Below are 14,562 nucleotides of genomic sequence, written 5' to 3'. Positions count from 1 at the left end.
GCGTGCCGGCCCCCACAATTGATAAGCCAGGCCTGGATTGAAGTGCTTGACGACCCCATTGACCAGGAAGCAGATGCACGCGCGTAAAGATTTCAATTGAAATACTAATTTTCATACCTTGTTGTGCCACTTTTCCTTATGCGCATGCCCATGTATGATTGAGCACACACCCTAGACACGCTGTAAAGGCCATTAAACTCTTTAAATTCTTTAAATAAAGTTGTTAAAAAGACATTCGACACATATTATACAGTTCTCTATGTTTTCATCTGTAAATTAGCCCACAGTTTCACCGTGTGTTTAGGTATGTCACATGCTTTTATTAACATACATTTGGCTGTGCCACTGCAGTTTGCAACTGAGAGTCTGATCTCTCCTGGTTTTCCTCCTGGTTCAGTGGGACCTCTGAGGCTCTGACTGATTCTCTGTCTCCCAAACCATCCTCTCTTCTATAGGAAACCCTTCCATGCTGCCTTGTTCGCAATTTTAGGGCTCAATTGTTGGTCCTTTGTCAGGGATGGACCTATGACGTGACAAGAAGACAGCGGGCTCCAAGAGCTAGGTAAATAATCAAAACAGTGCAACAAAAGGCATTCTGTCACACATTAAAATTTTCAGGATCACATAGGGATAAGCCTAGAGGTTGTTTGTCCAAATGTTGAAAACAATATCTCGATGGTGAGGCTTATACCCATATTGGGATCACAGATATGGGGAAACACTTGAAACTTTTAATTCCCAAGTTTTCGTTTCAGGAAACTTACTTGGGATTCCCATACAGGATTGGAAGGCCCAAAGCTTTTGTCCATTCTGACTTTATTCCAACTGTTCATTCTGCTTTTTGTCATTGTTCCAAAATCAGTTATCTATAAAAGACCTTAAAATTAGTCGTGGTTACGTTCCGCTATAGAAAACTGTTAAAGGCGCCATCTATTGTAGAGACATTCTCTTTTGCCACTCCTGCATCACTATCAGTCACAAACAATAGACTTTCCAGTATGTTCCTTTGCTTGATTATATCTTCTGAGGTTTTAAGACATACTGTGACATTATTCACCACATTCCTCCTTTTAATTAATAGATAATATGCGGGTAAGACACAAATATCCCATGGAATTGCAACATGGGCAGATCCCAGAAATGTTCCATTCTCAGGTGTTCGTCCCTAAAGTTTGTCACTTTAGATTCTTTACTTAAGAGAGATTGTATTGCTTGAGGAACAATTGCATTAAAATGTGTTAGTGTTAGGAAACCCTCTTTCTTTCGAACCTCTCAGCTCAGCATTGCTCGACTCACAATCGTGGATACTTAAGTTTGCACCATTATCACCTTGGCGTTGAGGGTTCTCAACCAAAACCCCTTTTTGTCTCTTGTACTTTTTTTTATAGTTGCATCAACTATTTTTGTTTGCATGGGTTTTGAGGATACCTAATTAAGACATGCGATAGCTAGTGAGGTGTCTTCAGAAATGCCCTCTCCTCCAAGCTCGTTGAAAAGATAGGATGTAGCCCCCAACAATTGGTCAACCAGAGTCCTGTGTTTATGAAAATTTGTACTGCTTGGCTAAAATACAAACCGCTAGCAGGGTCTCCGTCAAGAGTCAGAGACAAGCATCACCAAAAGAGTCACAGTCACGCTTGATCAGAGGAGCCTACCGTAAGATCCTGATGGCGCGTACCATTCCGGCAGACCACTCATCACATAATTAGAGTTACAGTGTCGGTGGCTGGAGGTGGTGGGCAGCAGAACTCATTTTTGGGATCCAGAATTTATTTTTCAACATCAGAATTTGACCCAGAATAAAAGAGAGAAAGGAAGGAAAACAAGAGTGGAGAAGGAAGAAAAAATAGAGAAACTGTGAGAAATAGAGGATGCTGGGAAGAAAAATAACCAGCTAGAGTGAGATAAAGAGGCAGTAAGTGTAGAGTGGTGGGAGAGAAAGACCTGAGGTGGAATCAAGACTAGGCAGTCTCGGTATTGAGAAACCCTGGCACTGGGCAGCAAAGCTTTGGGCCACTGCACTTTTTTATGCAAATGTTTCTACAAATTAACAATTTGCACACTGTCACAAAACAACGCAGGCTCCAAAATCAGCTTTTCTCATTTTAGCCTCGGATATATAAAAATAGAGCTGGTCCCAGGGTCACAGTTATTTCTGACAGGCCTCATATCTCTGTATTTGAGTGCAAGATTCAGACCAACATGTTAACGTGCCCGTGTGACAGTCTCGCTGTGCAGACTGGAAGGCTTAATGAAGTTATTGCTAAAATGCCTCCTTGTTTTGTGGCTGACCTGAATCCCCGTGTTCTGGTGATTTTTCATTAAGTTGCGATGCGCACATGCTGTGTCCCCAGGGATAAGCTCAGAGAATTGATTTCGCTTCCCAGCCTAGTGGAGTTAGCTGTTGTTCCTTATGAGACACAGCTGGGGAAGTGCCTGGTTATATTGCAGAAGAGACAGCACGCCTGCACGGTACTGGGAGCTGGACGTCAGCACAGCAGGGTAGGAACTATCAATAGTGCATCAGGTACAGGGGCACAGAATCCCAGGATGGTAGGGGACCGCCAAATCCCAACAATGGCTGCCTTTTACTAACCTACCACAGCGTTTGCTGCCTTTGTTCTCACTTTCATTATGGCTCATGGCACTTTTGAGATCCCACTGCAGCACCACAAAGGATAGAAATTGCTCAGGTGGACATAAGGTCCATCAAGGGGCAATTCAACACCAGAGACTTGTTTTTCAGTGCAAACCCTTTGACTGGCACAGGATCTGAGGCTGCAAAACACCTTTGTGGAGTGTACCCAGACATTATGTGAAGCTCAAAAGTCTTTTCCATTATAATTTGCAAGCAGAAAGGGGCATGAAGGAGTAGTCTTGTATGTCACTCACAATTGCAGTTGTAAATCATCGATTAGTTACCCACCACCTAGTTGGGGACATAATTGATTCTACTTTGGTAAATAAGTCAGGCGGCTTTGGGAATGCATGCAGTGGGCTAGGGGATCACTGCGTGCTTAGACGGCCCCCCACGTGATGTCTTACCTTCAGTGTCACTTTTTTTAAACAATTAACATGGAAAAAAATACAATTTAGGAATGCATGTACAAGGATGAAGGTCTTCTGTTAATTACAAGCCTCTGTCACTCAGGTATTTGCATTGTGAATGATGTTCAGATGGTACACCACATATTTCCTGGAAATAATGCAATACTACTGTATTCTGTCTTTTTTACTTCCTCCTGCTCTGTAGTCGACTTTCTTGAAGGAACAAGGTTGTAGAAACAGGTCACCTTCTCCCTGGCCACTTGTTTCAAAATCCTGCCAAGTTACATGTTGAGTTCAATTTAAAGATGGGGAGTTTGTGTAACATCTACTTCCATGTGAAGCCATCTGTGTACCATTTCAAGGCTTTACCATGGATCATAGCTTTAGTTGTGTCAATACTGTTAATTGGTGGATTCACACTAGAGAAGGTAATGTGGTTCAATCAAATACAAATGATCCAGTGATTAATGAAGATTGCCAGAATTTGTATTTAGTAAATTTCTCCACATAATATAAACGGGCCAACTGTTATTGTGTACTAAAGGCATGACATTTTCAGTAACATGCTTGTGAAAAACACTTATTTCATTAACCGGCATGACACCTGCTCATTCTTCATACTACGGATTCCCATCGGAGCCCTGAAGTAGTGGAGTCGCCTGTAAGCAATGAACTCACAGAGTGCTGAACAGCACACACACTACATTTTCAACCCATCAATAGCCATGTCCTCAACGCCATTGGTTTTATATTTGAATCTATGTTTGACGTTAAATTCAAGGTCAAATATTCAATAGATCTTAGGATTTTTACCAGTTGTCAGGCAAATTTTCACTGCCTTGACTTTAATGGTTTTATAAATATTCATTCCTCCTAGTCCTTTTTCACAGAGTGCACAATTATATTTTAATATATTTTTCTATATTTTTATTGTCATTGACAAAAATGCTGTTTTTAATCATAGCACAATTTGCAAAGACCATTATTTATAAGCCCACTTAACCTCTTCGAGGCTCATGACGAGCTGAGCTCGTCATGAGCCACGGCGCTCCGGTGCTCATGAGCCGTGGAACGCTCGCATGCGGGGATAATTCCCCTACTGTGCTGAGCGTTCCACGGCAGGTAATGCACCTGTGACGAGCTGAGCTCATCATGAGCACAGGAGCGCCGTGCCTCATGACGAGCTCAGCTCGTCATGAGCATGGGGGCGCTGTGCACGACCCCCTCCCCCAGCACAGCGGGGGATTAACCCCTGCAGCAAAGGGGTTAAACAGGTTGCTTAGTTTCTTTCTGTGAATTCTACTTTCAGTGACCATTTTCTCCCTAGCTTTGAAACAGTGTGTTGTCTGTAAGGTTAGTGGGTGGGGAGAGAGGGTAAAAGCCAGTATTAGTATGAGGAAGCATGCAGAGTTTGGCTTTCAAGTCCAGTGAATGAAAAATCAAGGCAGAGGGGTACTCAGGTCAACGCTCCTGGAAACCAGAGACTGCTTGAAGCACTCAGAAATCTGTCAATACTTAGCATGCAACCTCTCTCATCCATTTACAAGGCTCATGGTTAGACCATGCCACCTCTTGTTCCTGCCCATGAAACTACAGTGGACTCATGATTGTTCCGTACATTATTGTGTCTCTACGACCCCTAACACTTATCTGACAGATTGTGCTAGGTATAGGAAATGAGCTGTATACGGGTAATATACAGCGAAACATGGCTATTTTCCCTTCAAGAAAAGGGGAAATTAAAATAATGAGGATTACTTAGTGTGGTGCACTGCTGTGCATAAACACATGGCTGAGTAAGGTCTGTTGGCACAATCTTATACTTTTAGTGAACCAGGCCTCGTATAATTTGTGTCAGCTGACCTTTAAAGGTGTAAGCTATGTTTTTGCAAGTAGTGAATTTGTGCAAATAAAGCAGCAAAATATAAGAAACCTGTTTACTGTTTAAAGTTCAGCCAGGACTTGGAGCAGAAATATACCAAACCCTGAAGTCTATGAGAATCCTTTCCCATGAAATGAATGTGTGTATTAGAGTAGCTTAGCAATAGATGAGTATGAAAAAGAATTATTCTACTCTTTGGTCAAACGAAGTTGAGAGCATTGTGAAGATTAATGGCAATATGCAATTTAAAATCTAATCATGGATCCCAAGTCCACAGGCAAAGCTCAATCAACTTTCTGGAGTTTCCACAGTGAATTATCCTTCCTTGTTCCTATGATTGTTGGCAGAAGAGATGATGTACACTACTCTTTGCATATTCAAAGTGAACTTGTCTGATCTTTAGGAGGGAAGAAAATGTTTGAAAGAAAAGAAATGTTAGCAGTGGATTATAGCACTTGTCGTGTGGCTACTCTAATGTTGGTCCAGCAAGTTGGATCCATGCACAATTTTCTGAATAGATCTGACCATGTCATTTTTTAGCTTTTAGATACATTTTATGCAAATGTATCTTATATGTATATCCTGAGACCTATGATTAACATCTTCTGATTTATACTACTTCTTGTGCCACGCTGTATTAATGCCACCATGCAGATATTCACATAATTCATACCCATATATAGAGGATTTTTTTCTTTGCTGTACTGTTCACCAGATCAGGTAATGTGGCACAATAGATAGATATGTGGGAATAATGGCAACAATGTTGGATTTTTTTTCTCCAAATAACTGACTCCCTGTGGGACATTGCAGCAGAAGGTGCTACAAAGACCGAGAACAGATCCCAGGTCTTTAACTTCACCGGGAGTATGAAATGGGCTTTTGATAAACAGCTACGGTCACTTCTTGACTAGGGGTTGAGGCAGCATAAAGTAAAGTAAAGTCCACATTTGTAAAGCGCACAATCACCCGTAAGGGTCTCTAGGCGCTGGGGGCCGTCGGGAAGATTAAGCGAGCTATTGCCCAGAGTCACATGGTGCTGGGCTAACCTGCCGCCGGAGCCGGGGATCGAACCGTGGTCCCCAGATTCCAGCGTCAGTCGCCCTGGCCGCCTCTCCCTAATAGAGTAATTACTGAAATTTGTCAGATGGTGCTTTACTTTGGCTCACCTAGTTGTTGTTATTCACGCTTTGTTCTCATTCACACACCTGGACAGTGTGGCAAACCGGTAACTCATGAAAGTCGAAACTGATGCTTCTTTGAATGTCGTCTGCGGATGGGAGATATAGTAATTATTTGACGGGATAGAAAGACTATATTGAAGAGGCATGATACGGAAGAAACAACACAATTTATTTTGGACAGGGGCTACGTTTAAAATTACATTCGGGGTCCATGCATTTGATATAACTTTTTTGAGGGCCTGGCAGCTGCCACTTGTTGCATGGCCCTAGCAAGCTCTTTTTGACCTCTTTGTTGCTCCCACAGCCTTGTGGTCATGTCATTCTGTTTCTTAACTTTAATTTTTTTTTGTAGGCCCTCTGCAAATGCCATCTGTACTCGTATGCCTTACATTATCCCATGTGTGTGTCATTGCATGTTTATTTTTTACAAATCAGCATTATTTAAAAATAATAAATAGCAATGAAAAAGACACATTTAAATCAAAACTGTGATCCAGTGAGATCTAAAAAGCAACAAAAACAGCGTGATTTAATTGCCAACCATACAGTGCAAAAATAAAACTTGCCGGCCTGAAGCCAATCTGAGGGGAAATACAAGGGTTTCTAAAACCTTCCACGGAGGAGGGGACCATAACCCAACAAACCTTCTCAACCATACACTATCGCTCATGCACATCCGATATTGAGCAGCGGCCCATAATTCTGTTTTGCAGCCAAGAATAGGTCCTTATAGCGAATTGTATTTCATCTGCCAGCCGTGTATTCATCTGAATGGCCTCTGGAGTGCACTGTGTAATACATTTATGCTGTCAGTACTTAACAGCTTGTGGGATTGATCTATAGCCATTTTCTTTTTAAAACATTTTTTATCTGTTCAGTGGGGACCAGTGCTGTAAGCTAACCATGAAATTAGCGTCTGACCTGGCTGTCCTGGGAGACAGGTTAGATCAATTCTGGTCGGCTATATTTTCGGCATTTTCTCCTCGTTGGTTTGCCCATTGGAGTATCTGAGAATTCTGCATTTTCTTCTGCTCTTTCAATATAAATATTTAGCCTGCCTAGCACATTTATGCAGGTGTCAAACACGAGACTGTCTGGGGGACACAGATAAGTGTACGGTAAGTAAGCCCTACCCTGGCCAAAATGCTCAAACTAGCCTAACTCCTTTCGTCTCCTTATACAATCTTTCTCTTTCTATCCATCCATCCCCTCTCTCTCTTTCTCTCCTCTCTCTCTTCTCCCGCTCTGATCTGTTTCTATTTACCTTCCACATCCCTCCCTCTCTTTTTCTCTCTCTTGAAGTCTCCCTGTTCCTACTGCAATTACCCTCTGAAGCTGGGGAAATTGACAGAGGCTCCAGGAGAGTCACTGGGCTATCAAAACTGGCCTCCAATGGCTCAAGCTCACTGGGGAAATGCCCGGTGGAATAAGTGTCCCGTCCAGCCCTGGATCTAGGTTGCCACACTCTGTTTAACAGTGTCAAAAAAGTTGCTGGCAACCTTTTCTGGAAAGCATTGCAGTGGTCTGGTCAAAGGAAATCTTCAACAAAGTTATTTTCCTAGCAAGATGCCCCGAAACTAAAAAAACGAAGGAGCCTGGATGCCATAAATGACAGTATAACTGTGGAGTCACAAACTAATTACATGGTATTTCTATTTGTTGCTTTGGCAGAATCGAGATGTTTCTGCCTAGTCCAGATTTTTTTGGCAATGGTTATCATTCTCCCTTTCAGCTAAGATGGTTTGTTGAAATGCCTTGTATGTGATTGTTGCCTACTCTCTACCCTACAGGTGACAAAGATCTAAATATACATCAGTCTAACTTGTAGCTAGTATTCACAAATTCTAAAACCTGAAGTTAGTTCATGCATGGCTGCACAGTCTGGCAGAGAGCTAAAGAATTAAATGTAGGATCCTGATACATTGTAGAAGGCATCCCATTGTAGGGGTCTTGTTTATCTGAATTTCGGTGTCCTATTTTAAGCACACCACCAGACAGCTGCATCCCTTCTGTATTGATTTTCGTATTTTCATTGTAAGCATGAGGGCCCTTGCTCTATTTCTGGTTTAGTTTCTATTTTGTGTTTTCTAAAGCGCAGCTTCCACCTTAAATGAGGAATCAAGGCGCTAAAAATAATACTCACACAACAAGAAGAAACTATGCTAAAAGACAAAGTCAGAAAGAGAGACGACCTTGATATGTAAACAACCAGGCCTTTAATGCCTTTTTTAAATGTAGCAAGGTCAGCAGTCTACCTGAAATACTAAGAGAGAGACCTCCACTTAGAATCCGTGGTCAATGAAAACCCACATCCGCTAAAAGTTTGAAGATAAAAATTTGAGACGGTGAGAAAAAATTTGCCCTGCGACCGATAGTCAAGTAGTCCTGGATAGAATTGCAATAGTAGACTATCGCAGAAAAGAGTACATTAATAATCTGTGCCTGCTGAGAAAAGGTAAACGGGTACAGAATGCTAGTGAGCATGCGTAACTGAAGGTACCATATCTTTACCACATAATTAATCTGGTCTGCCAATGACAAGGTCCAGTGGAGGGACCGCCCGCCAGATTTATAAATGACCACCATGCTGTCAGTCATTTATACAGGATTACTACTGAAGAGATCAACCTGCCTATATAGACGATAAACTGTGCCCAGAAAGGGTCCCTGAGTGTATAACACTACTGGGCTAAACATGCTGCGTGTTGATCACCATAACATCACAGAAACAATTTTTGCAAAAAATGTTTTATATATTTATTTTTCATAATTAGCATTAATTAAGTCAATCACAAAAGATCTACACAGAATTAATGACATAAATGTAAAATACATCAGACATATAAAGATAAATTAGGTCCCACACACACGCATTCAAACCAGCATCCATTCAGAATTTCAAACATACATACAAAGTGAGGCATACCTATCACTAAAAGACATTCAAGCCGCACTTAGAACCTTAATGTAAAAGGACAAAACAGGTTCCAACAATATAAAGCAATAGACATTTGAAGGACTCTTGTGTGTTCTCTTGCTTGGAGGCGGTACTTAAATCCAGACATACGAAGTAATTCAGCGCCGACGCGCGTTTCGGTGCCTCACTCAATGTGGGCTACACCTTCTTCAGAACGACACAAGTAACATAGTGTGAGACACAGAGGAAAAACTGAGGGTAGTCCAACCGATAGGGGGCACACAAAAGAAAGATGAGACCAGCTCAACAGGATATATCAATTGTTAAAGCCATACACGAGTTCCTTTGGCTATACGTATAGAGGGATTATTAATGCAGACTGATACTAGTGTTCGAGATCCTTATGTAGATATGTTCTTCAGCGTTCACTACAGCAGTTGCATAAACATCCAAAATGAAGATCCGCAACGCCGTGGCAGAGGTTCCTCGGACGGTGGGCTGGGGACGGAGCTTCCGGTATTATCGTTTCACGGGGAGGTGTTGTTCCCGAAGGTCAGTACTTCTATTTTGTCTATGCTGAGTTTGAGACAGTTGTTTTACATTCAGTTGGCGACGTTGGTCATGCACAGGCGGAAGTTGGCCGTCGTGGTGGATGCGTCTTCTTATAGAGAGAGGATGAGCTGGGTGTCATCTGCATAGAATATGATGATCAGTCATAGGTTTTACACAGTATTGGCAGGGGGGAGCGCACGGGAGGGTCATGTAGGTGTTGAACAGGGTAGGGCTGAGCCTTGAGGGACGCCACAGTTGATATTCTTGGGTTCAGAGGTGAAAGTTGGTAGGCGGATTCTCTGGCGTTTTCCCATGAGGAAAGATGCGATCCATTTGAGGGTGTCCTCTTGGATTCCGATCTGATGAAGCCTCTTGATCAAGGTGTGGTGGGACATGGTGTAAAAGGCTGCTGAGAGGTTGAGGAGTATCAGGGCTGCCGTTTCTCATTAGGGCTGTTTCGGTGCTGTGGTTTGAATGGAATCTGAATTGGGATGAGTCGAGAGGTTGTTTTTTCTCCAGGTATTCTGTGAGTTGGCGGTTGATGGCCTTTTCGAGGACTTTTTTACTTGAGGAGGGGTCTGGCCTCAGCGTTTTTCCATTTTTCTGGGAAGATGGCTGAGGTAATGAAAGGTGGTGGTGAGTTTGTTGCTGATAGTCCTATTTCCAAGGTTGAACACGTGGTGGGGAGCGGGGTCTCTGTGTGCTCCTGAGTGTAAGGAGTGCATGATGGCTATGGTGTTCTGTGTAATGAGCTAGTTCCAAACTGTAATTCAGTGGTCAGAGTTAGTGTATGTGGGAACGAGGATTCTGAGAATGTCTGAGGCAGCAGGTTAGGGGTTGAAATGTTAGCAGAGGGTGGAGATCTTGTCTTGGAAGAAGTCTGCCAGGGTGTTGCAGAGTTCTTGAAAAGGGGCGATTATGTTTTCATTTGCTGAGGGGTTGGAGAACTCCTTGATGAGGCTGAAGAGTTCTTTGTTGTGATTGGAGCTGGCTTCAATGCGGTTGACTAGGGTGTTCTTTTTAATCTCTTTAAGGGGGTACGGTCTTGGGGTTCCTTGCTGATGCACCATTTCCTTTCTAATTGCTTGCAGTTGCATTTCTTGGTTCTCAGTCCTGAGGTGTACCAACTGGCATGTTTGGTGGCACTCTTGAGTTTGGTGGGTTTGATGGGGGCAACTCTGTCAGTGCAGTCGGTGATCACGGTGGTGAAGTTCTTAACAGCCTGTTCAAGGTTGGTTGCTGTGTGAGGATGGGAGGTGTTGAGGGCGTCAGTCAATTGGCATTCGAATACTTTGCTCCAGCTCCGGCGTGAGGTTTTCAGTGGCTTGGTGGCAGTGTTGGGAGCTCCTGGGATGGTGAAGTGGACAATAGCATAGTCCATCCAGTTGAGCTTGGTGACATAGTTGTACTTGACTCTGTCACTGGCTATGAAAATAGGGTCAAGCGTATGTTCTGCTTTGTGTGTGGGGTCGGTGACTAGTTGGGTGAGGCGGATCTTCATGCTTTCAAGAGGTTGGCTGTGTTGGCGTCATCTAGGTGAAAATTGAGGTATCCGAGAAAGAGGTAGTGTTCGGTGTTGATAGCTTCGGCACCAATTCATTTCCGGGATGGCGTTGTAGAAGCTGGGGCGAGGTCCTGGACGTCTGTAAGTGAGGGTGCCACTGATGGTGGTTTTGCTGCATGTTTTGAGTTGGAAGTTGAGGTGTTCGATTTGGTGGTGTCGTCTTCAGCGGTGGTACAGTGGATGGTTTCTTTGTGGATGATGGTGATTACACCTCCTTGTTTGTTGATGCAGTTCCAGTGTGTTGTCTCGTAGCCTTTTTCCCTTTCCCAATGCAGTGCTCGGTGCAGAAGCCGGGTTGAGCCAGGAGTTGGTGAGGAAGACAACATCAGGGGTGATGGAGGTGATGGTGCCTCAAATCTCACTAATGTGTTTGCCAAGTGATTGGGCGTTGAAAAGGAGGCAGTGGAGCTGTCCGAGCACTGTCGTGGTAGGCGTGGTGGTTGCATGTGTGGGTGCTCCGGTGTAGCAGGAGAAAAGACGGTGGCGGCATGAGAAAGGTCCTACTGTAGAGCATGGAGGGGTGCTGCAGCAGTTGTTGCAGAGTCTGGGGTCCAAGGCTCTGAGCTCGGCGCCGGTGTAGCTTCAGACGATGGGAGATCCAGGGTTGCTGGCCCTGGGCGTGGTCCATGCGCAGATGGTCGCGGGCAGGCTTGCCTTTGGCTCTCCGACAGCGCAGTTGCTCTGTGCCTCTATTCGGTAGGTGCTGGGAGGTGCGCTGGGTGGGGGGGGGGTTAGCAGAGGCGGGAAGCGGTAGGGAAAACAAAACGGCAGCAATGGCGGGAAAACACGAGTGGCTGGAGGGGCATGGCAGAAACAAATAGCACAACTGTAATCAGAATAACACACACCAAGGTCACAACAACAAAACAGCCGTAGAGAATGAAACAAAGGTTACAGCAACAACAGAACAAGGCACAATAATTGAAAGAATCTTTGCATGGGTACCCCACACATTGTGTGGCTTCCCTCCAGATCAGGTAACACGCCTTGAGGCTTACTGGCCCAACTAACGCAAAATAAGTTTCTGCAACACCTCACTTCCTATCTCAAGTTTTCTCATGCCCTCTGGCTTCGCAGTAATCAGGTCTTGGGTACCAGAAGTCATCAAACTTAAGGTTTGCTTGGCTTTTAGGCTACTATGTACACAAAATAACCAGTTATACTTGTCGTTTTCATCCCCAACCACAATAGAAATATTGTTTGTGATTCCTTTTCAGCAAGAAATTATTTACATTGGTTGTAGACAAACTTGGAACTTCTTGCCCTCTGAGCTTCTGAACTCCGTCACGAACTAGAACGCGATGAGTCGGATCTCTTGTTTCCAAAAGCACATCTCACCACGGAAGATCTTGCACAGTCATAGGGCGAACCTCATAATTTGCTGCCCCATCAACTTTGAGGTGTAGTTATGGACTAACTATGGGATGTCTGTTATGTACACTCCTGGTCTGGCATCATTGCCACAAATGCCACACAAGGCAGTTGGTTATTTATAATGCAGCAATGGGCAGCAACAGTTTGACGTTTTAATACACCGTAAATGTTTTCAACTCTCTATGAGACACATAGTTAACAATTTCGAGCTAAAGGTTTCAGACTAAACACATTTTGACTAAAGATTTAAGATTTTTTCTCTAGAATGCTTCTCTTTATGGTCACTCAGTGACTGCTAAAACCACCAGTTGACTGTGGAAGCAGTTGTGCAGTATTGTATCGTAATATTTATATAGCACTTCATGCAACCATGTCTGCTGAAACGTTTGCCTACATGGGTCGCAGGCTGAACCTTGTAGGGTGTGTGGTTGGTTGTTTTCTTTTTGGGAAGCTGCTGCAAATTATCCTTGGAGAGCTGTGGTAGTGGCACAGGTACCAGCAGCGGCTCTGGGCTTTTAAAACCGGCCACCAAGGTCTCCAGCCTCCTGGAGAAATGCAAAGTGGAATAAAAAGCTTGTCCGGCCTGACCACTGAGGCGCTGTTATCATTTTATGGGGCACAGTGCTTAGCAGTGCGATGGATGAAGAAGTGTAAGAGATAGGCACACAGTTAATGGTGTTCAGTAAGCCGCAGCTTTGATCACCTCTGCATGTTATGAGTCCTCTCAGCTGTTACCTGCACTGGGTTGTCCTTTATGATATTTTATGTTATGTTTACGCTCCTAAGTAGGCATTGGTTGGAGGGAGGCAAGATCTGCTGCTGAGATTAACTTTATTACAATCATCCTTTAAATGTTTTTCATTATGAGACGTCAAGAATTAGTCATGATATATAGTTATTTAGAACGGTGTGCGTCAGGGTCCAGCACTCCCTCTCTGTAAAGAAATACCCATAGTCTGGTATCGTTATACTTGTGGAAACAATTGAGTGTATCTACCCTAAAGTTTAAAGAAAGCTCAGAGTAATTGTTGTCTCTTTGAAATTTGCTTTTTTATTTGTAGTAGTTGTGTCACTTTATCTCCAGTGTAAGTTATTCTATCAGAATGTAAGACATGTATTGTTCTTGTGCTGTGAGCAGCTGACACGTTTCGTCCCCTGTATGTGCCCTCCGCACGATCTGTTCCTCCGTTGTCACTCTACAACTAAATTGTATCAAAAAGTATAAGAATTATAAGGACTGTGAATTTGGAGAAAAATCATTGCTGGAACGCAAATTTTATCGAATAAGCCTTGAGAAAGCCCCACGCTATAGAGCCTTTTAGGGGGCAAAACATGTGTCAGCTGCTCACAGCATACCAACAATATACATGTGTAACATTCTGATTCAATTTGCAATTGTGGGTGGGTCTAGAGCATCAGGGTTTTCAAAAAGCTCATGTTGAATGTCAGCAGTCCAGGGGCTTCCATTCCTTCTCAGTTAACAGATCTCTTCCACATCTGCCATTCAGATAAGCACCCTGAAATGTGCACTAATTACATACACAATTCTTAAATAGTTCTACATCGTGAATTGGCTTAAAAGTCAGGTAATTTGAGGTTTGCTCAAACTGTATTTTTCAGGCCTATTACCCTGCAAGGAGGGCAATCATCTAAGAAATTAAAGTGTAATTCATCTGTTTGTATTACATAGCAGAGAAAAGCAAAATGTTGCTTGAGTGTTTAAGCATCCGGTAATATCAGGGGTTGACGCTACAGGTTCAGGAATATATATATATATACATACATACATATATATATATATATATATATATATATATATATATATATATATATATATATTGATATGTAGTGGGGGGTGCTTTAGTTTTCTGGCTAATCCTTTGCCTCCTTCACACACAAGAGTAATGTGCAGCCAGGAAAAAAAAATATAGCAAGACAACATCGTGGAAAAAGCAAGCACACCTAGGGAATGTAAGATGAAATAAAACATGTGAAATATAAACTGGAACTACATCTCTGAAATGAAATGTCTTAACATTTT

General features: G+C 43.1%; 1 protein-coding gene across 1 annotated transcript in view; it reads left to right on the top strand.

Annotated features, from left to right (window-relative positions):
- RADIL (Rap associating with DIL domain) overlaps window positions 1-14,562 on the top strand; it is a 444,288-nt gene that overhangs the window by 112,130 nt on the left and 317,596 nt on the right. The gene's annotated exons all lie outside the window — the stretch shown is intronic.

Source organism: Lissotriton helveticus, chromosome 10 (assembly GCF_964261635.1).
Source record: "Lissotriton helveticus chromosome 10, aLisHel1.1, whole genome shotgun sequence".
NCBI classification, from domain to species: Eukaryota; Metazoa; Chordata; class Amphibia; order Caudata; family Salamandridae; genus Lissotriton; species Lissotriton helveticus.
The sequence above is the reverse complement of the archived record's forward strand: the minus strand, read 5'-3'. Positions and strand labels throughout refer to the sequence as shown.